The 6,104-nt window shown below is 35.7% G+C and overlaps 1 non-coding gene across 1 annotated transcript; it reads right to left on the reverse strand.

Moving 5' to 3' along the window:
* Positions 1-5,184: 5,184 nt before the first annotated feature.
* On the reverse strand, positions 5,185-5,292 carry LOC148571603 (small nucleolar RNA R71). Its single transcript, XR_015907941.1, has one exon. It is a non-coding gene; the product is annotated as a small nucleolar RNA R71 (small nucleolar RNA).
* Between the last annotated feature and the right edge of the window lie 812 nt (positions 5,293-6,104).

Raw genomic sequence — 6,104 nt, forward strand, 5'->3', positions numbered from 1 at the left:
GGTGGTAAAGTTCCTTTTTCCTCTTACTTATTTCTAGTACATTCAATTGCATGATTGTCTTCTAATTTCTTTGTATGTATGTGTGCTTGCTCCTCATGAATAAGCATAGTTTGATTCTTGAATTACAATATGTTGCTGTGACATTATGATTGCCATCTTGAATTTTTGTGAGTTCAAAGCAATGAAGTTTCATGATCATAAACAAACAAGGTCATTTAAGAAGAAGTTGGCATGAGCATATAAGTATTGGGAAGCTAGCATGACTATTGTTGCTCAATTACATTTGAATTTATTTAATTGAAGTTTTCATCTAGGACATTTTATGAAATTTTGGAAATCATGAAAAACCTTGAAAAAGTAATTGCAAATAAGGCAAGAAAAGAAAAGGGAGAGAATGAGAAAGTTGAAGGCTCTGAGTACCAATGACAATTCAATTGCTAAGTGCTTGTGGTGTTTATGTATCAAGCAAAAAGCTTGAAAACAAAACATTTAGAGTCAAGGCTAGGCTCAAGTGCAAAAGCACTCCCTCAAAGCTCAAGGCTCTGAGCATCAATGATTAGAGAATCAAGAAGACAAGAAAACAAATGAGCTAAAAGAGTCCTCTGATTAAATGCTTGTGGTGCTTATGTATCAAGTGGTAATACTTGAAAACAAAGCATTTAGAGTCGTAGCTTTCAAATCATGGTGCAAAGAACCTGAGAAGATAAGATAAAAAGAGAATGACAAGCTTGTTCAAGGGAGAAACATACAGAAAAGACTTCATAAAATGAGCTAGATAGAGGCATCAATCATCTGAATTTCTTTTGTGATTGTTGCATGCATAGAAAGCTAGCTAACCATGAACATTACACTGCTACTCTTCTTACCTTGGATGTCAAACCTTATTGCATGATTCTCCTCTTGCTTGGGGACAAGCAAGCTTTAAGTTTGGTGTTGTGATGCTAGGGCATCATGGCCTATTTTTCTATGCTTTTTCAGTAGATTTTAATTCAGTTTTCATACAATTTCTGCTGATAAAGGAGCAAAAGCATGATAAATCTCTGCATGAAACAAAATCCCAAGTGATGAGCGGATAATTTATACGCTTTTTGGCATTGTTTTTAGTATGTTTTTAGTAGAATCTAGTTACTTTTAGGGATGTTTTCATTAGTTTTTATGTTAAATTCACATTTCTGGACTTTACTATGAGTTTGTGTGTTTTTCTGTGATTTCAAGTATTTTCTGGCTGAAATTGAGGGACTTGAGCAAAAATCAGATTCAGAGGTTGAAGAAGGACTGCTGATGCTGTTGGACTCTGACCTCCCTGCACTAAAAATGGATTTTCTGGAACTATAGAACTCAAAATGGCGCGCTTCTAATTTCATTGGAGAGTAGACATCTAGGGCTTTCCATCAATATATAATAGTCCATAATTTGCCCAATTTTAGACGACGCAAACTGGCGTTCAACGCCAGCTCTCTGCCCAATTCTGGCGTCCAGCGCCAGAAACAAGTTGCAAAGTAGAGTTCAACGCCCATACTGGCACAAAAGCTGGCGTCCAACTCCAAGAATGACCTCTCCACGTGTAGACTTCAAGCTCAGCCCAAGCACACACCAAGTGGGCCCCGGAAGTGGATTTATGCATCAATTACTTACTTCTGTAAACCCTAGTAGCTAGTTTATTATAAATAGGACCTTTTACTATTGTATTAGACATCCTGGATTGTATTTCTAATCCTGTGATCACGATTTGGGGGCTGGCCATTCGGCCATGCCTGGACTTTTCACTTATGTATTTTTAACGGTAGAGTTTCTACACTCCATAGATTAAGGTGTGGAGCTCTGCTGTTCCTCAAAGATTAATGCAAAGTACTACTGTTTTCTATTCAATTTAACTTATTCCACTTCTAAGATATTCATTCACACTTCAACCTGAATGTGATGAACGTGACAATCATCATCATTCCCTATGAACGCGTGCCTGACAACCACTCCCGTTCTACATTAGACTGAACGAGTATCTCTTAGATTACTAATACAGGGGACCGAGTCCGAGATATTGGGATCTTCGTGGTATAAGCTAGATTGATGGCAGCATTCATGAGAATCCGAAAAGTCTAAACCTTGTCCGTGGTATTCCGAGTAGGATTCAATGATTGAATGACTGTGACGAGCTTCAAACTCGCGATTGCTGGGCGTAGTGACAGACGCAAAAGGATAGTAAATCCTATTCCAGCATGATCGAGAACCGACAGATGAATAGCCGTGCCGTGACAGGGTGCGTTGACCATTTTCACTGAGAGGATAGGATGTAACCATTGACAAGGGTGATGCCTCCAGACGATTAGCCGTGCTGTGACAGGGCATTTGGATCATTTTCCCGAGAGAAGACCGAAAGTAGCCATTGACAATGGTGATGCATTACATAAAGCTTGCCATGGAAAGGAGTAAGACTGATTGGATGAAGACAGCAGGAAAGTAGAGGTTCAGAGGAACGAAAGCATCTCTATGCGCTTATCTGAAATTCTCACCAATGATTTACATAAGTATTTCTATCCCTATTTTATTAATTATTTTCGAAAACCCCATTACTATTTTATATCCGCCTGACTGAGATTTACAAGGTGACCATAGCTTGCTTCATACCGACAATCTCCGTGGGATTCGACCCTTACTCACGTAAGGTATTACTTGGACGACCCAATGCACTTGCTGGTTAGTTGTGCGAAGTTGTGAACCATGGTATTGGCATCATGTTTTTGGCGCCATTGCCAGGGAAAGAAAGAGCAATGAAGTTTACATAATCAAAGTGTAATCACAATTTCTGCGCACCAAGTTTTTGGCGCCGTTGCCGGGGATTGTTCGAGTTTGGACAACTGACGGTTCATCTTGTTGCTCAGATTAGGTAATTTTCTTTTTGTTTTATTTTCAAAAAATTTTTCAAAAATATTTCAAAATTTTCTCCTTTGTTTTCGAAAAAAAAAATGTTTTCAAAAATATATTTTTCTTCAAAATTTTTAAGAATGAATTCTAGTGTTTCATGAAGCATGTTGAAGCCTGGTTGGCTGTAAAGCCACGACTGTAGGGCATGTTAGGCATGTCATGTCTGGATACATACTAAAGCTTGGCTGGCTATTAAGCCATGCCTGACCCTTTGATTGGAGCTTTAGACTAAAGAGCATAAGATTCCTGGAATTCATATTAAAATTTTGGAATCCTTATTTTTCTTTTTCAAAATGATTTTCAAAAAATTAAAAAGAAAATACAAAAAAAATCATAAAATCATAAAAATCAAAAATATTTTGTGTTTCTTGTTTGAGTCTTGAGTCATGTTATAAGTTTGGTGTCAATTGCATGTGCATCTTGCATTTTTCGAAAATTCTCATGCATTCATAGTGTTCTTCATGATCTTCAAGTTGTTCTTGGTAAGTCTTCTTGTTTGATCTTTGCATTTGCATGTTTTGTGTCTTTTCTTGTTTTTCATATGCATTCTTGAATTCTTAGTGTCTAAGCATTAAAGAATTCTAAGTTTGGTGTCTTGCATGTTTTCCTTGCATTAAAAATTTTTCAAAAATATGTTCTTGGTGTTCATCTTGACATTCAAAGTATTCTTGGTGTTCATCTTGACATTCATAGCATTCTTGCATGCATTCATTGTTTTAATCTAAAAATTTCATGCATTGCATCATTCTTCTTGTTTTTCTCTCTCATTATTAAAATTCAAAAATAAAAAAAATATCTTTCCCTTTTTCTCTCTTAAAATTTCGAAAATTAGATTTGACTTTTTCAAAAATTTTTAAAAAATCTAGTTATTTTTATGAGTCAAATCAAATTTTCAATTTAAAAATCTCATCTTTTTCAAAATCTTTTCAAAAATAAAATCTTTTTCAAATTTCTTAGTTATTTTCGAAAATTCCAAAAATATTTTTCAAAAATCTTTTTCTTATTTTTATATCAAATTTTTGAAAATAACATAATCAATTAATGTTTTGATTCAAAAATTTCAAGTTTGTTACTTACTTGTTAAGAAAGATTCAAACTTTAAGTTTTAGAATCATATCTTGTGATTTCTTGTGAATCAAGTCATTAATTGTGATTTTAAAATTTAAATCTTTTTCAAAACTAATTTCAATCATATCTTTTCAAAAATATCTTCTCATCTTATCTTTTTCAAAATTTGATTTCAAAATATCTCTTTTAACTTCTTATCTTCTTATCTTTTCAAAATTGATTTTCAAAATTTGTTTCAACTAACTAACTAACTTTTTGTTTGTTTCTTATCTTTTTCAAAACTACCTAACTAACTCTCTCTCTCTAATTTTCGAAAATATCTCCCCCTTTTTCAAAAATTCTTTTTTTATCTATTTAACTAATTATTTTAATTTTTAATTTTAATTTTCGAAAATTACTAACCTTTTTCAAAAACTATTTTCAAAAATCACTAACTCTTTTTCAAAAATTATTTTCGAAATTCTCCCTCTCTCATCTCATTCTAATTATTTATTCATCTACTAACACTTCTCTTCATCTCACATCACTCACCAAATTCGAACCCCCTCTTCCATCTGTGTTCGAATTTTTCTTCTTCTCTTCTTCTACTAACAATAAGGAACCTCTTTACTGTGACATAGAGGATTCCTCTTCTTTTCTTTTTCTCTTCTCTTTCTTATGAGCAGGGACAAAGAAAAAGGCATTCTTGTTGAAGCTGATCCAGAACCTGAAAGGACTCTGAAGAGGAAACTAAGAGAAGCTAAATTACAACAATCCAGAGACAACCTTATTGAAAAGTTCGAACAAGTAAAGGAGATGGCAGCCGAACCTAACAACAATAATGCAAGGAGAATGCTTGGTGACTTTATTGCACCTAATTCCAATTTACATGGAAGAAGCATCTCCATTCCTGCCATTGGAGCAAACAACTTTGAGCTGAAACCTTAGCTAGTTTCTCTGATGCAGCAGAACTGCAAGTTTCATGGACTTCCATCTGAAGATCCTTTTCAGTTCTTAACTGAATTCTTGCAGATATGTGATATTGTTAAGACTAATGGAGTGGATCCTGAAGTCTACAGGCTCATGCTTTTCCCTTTTGCTGTAAGAGACAGAGCTAGAGTGTGGTTGGACTCTCAACCCAAAGACAGCCTGAACTCTTGGGATAAGCTGGTCACGGCTTTCTTAGCCAAGTTCTTTCCTCCTCAAAAGCTGAGCAAGCTTAGAGTGGATGTTCAAACCTTCAAACAAAAAGATGGTGAATCCCTCTATGAAGCTTGGGAAAGATACAAACAGTTGACCAAAAAGTGTCCTTCTGACATGCTTTCAGAATGGACCATCCTGGATATATTCTATGATGGTTTATCTGAGTTATCAAAGATGTCATTGGATACTTCTACAGGTGGATCCATTCACCTAAAGAAAACGCCTGCAGAAGCTCAAGAACTCATTGACATGGTTGCTAATAACCAGTTCATGTACACTTCTGAGAGGAATCCTGTGAGTAATGGGACGCCTATGAAGAAGGGAGTTCTTGAAGTTGATACTCTGAATGCCATATTGGCTCAGAATAAAATATTGACTCAGCAAGTCAATATGATTTCTCAGAGTATGAATGGAATGCAAGCTGCATCCAACAGTACTCAAGAGGCATCTTCTGAGGAAGAAGCTTATGATCCTGAAAACCCTGCAATAGCAGAGGTGAATTACTTAGGTGAACCTTATGGAAACACCTATAATCAATCATGGAGAAATCATCCAAATCTCTCATGGAAGGATCAAAGGCCTCAACAAGGCTTTAATAATGGTGGAAGAAACAGGTTTAACAATAATAAACCTTCTCCATCATCCACTCAGCAACAGACAGGGAACTCTGAACAAAATACTTCTAATTTAGCAAACTTAGTTTCTGATCTATCCGAGGCCACTGTAAGTTTCATGAATGAAACAAGGTCTTCCATTAGAAATTTGGAAGCACAAGTGGGCCAGCTGAGTAAAAGGATCACTGAAATCCCTCCTAGTACTCTCCCAAGCAATACAGAAGAGAATCCAAAAGGAGAGTGCAAGGCCATTGACATAAGCACCATGGCCGAACCTGGAAGGGAAGGAGAGGACGTGAATCCCAAGGAGGAAGACCT

The sequence above is a fragment of the Arachis ipaensis genome, chromosome B3 (assembly GCF_059453495.1).
Source record: "Arachis ipaensis isolate K30076 ecotype BB chromosome B3, ASM5945349v1, whole genome shotgun sequence".
In the NCBI taxonomy this organism is placed as follows: domain Eukaryota; kingdom Viridiplantae; phylum Streptophyta; class Magnoliopsida; order Fabales; family Fabaceae; genus Arachis; species Arachis ipaensis.